Here is a 480-nt window from a genome sequence, read left to right on the forward strand (position 1 = left end):
CATTCTCCCCTCCACCAATTCTTAACTTCCAGAACATTCTAGCCTGGATGGCCAGACTCTGTTTTGTCTCCTCCCAGCCTCACTGAACAATGATCTTACGAAGGCGCCCTGATTCTGTAAGGAGCCAAGGTACCTGGGGGCAAGTGGTCTCTGTGAAGGGTCACCTCCAGAGTATCAGGCAGAGCTGCACCCATGGAAGGCGAGGCCAGAGGTGTGCGCATGTGTGTGGGGGGGAGTTTCTTTCATAAGCCAGGTATGGGAAATCCCTGAGCAGCCAGGCTAGGCAGTTCTACTAGAAGACAATGACCTTCACAAGACCTTCCCCCTGGCACACAACATAGACTGTCTCAATGGCCAGCTGACCTCTGAGGCTGAATGTATGTCCTTGGGGCTGAGTAGGGAGAACCTTCAATATAATGTAGTGGTAAAGAGCATGGGCCTTGGGGTCAGTTCACTCATGTTTGAATATGGTTCTGCCAC

This window comes from Manis pentadactyla, chromosome 10 (assembly GCF_030020395.1).
Source record: "Manis pentadactyla isolate mManPen7 chromosome 10, mManPen7.hap1, whole genome shotgun sequence".
Taxonomy (NCBI): domain Eukaryota; kingdom Metazoa; phylum Chordata; class Mammalia; order Pholidota; family Manidae; genus Manis; species Manis pentadactyla.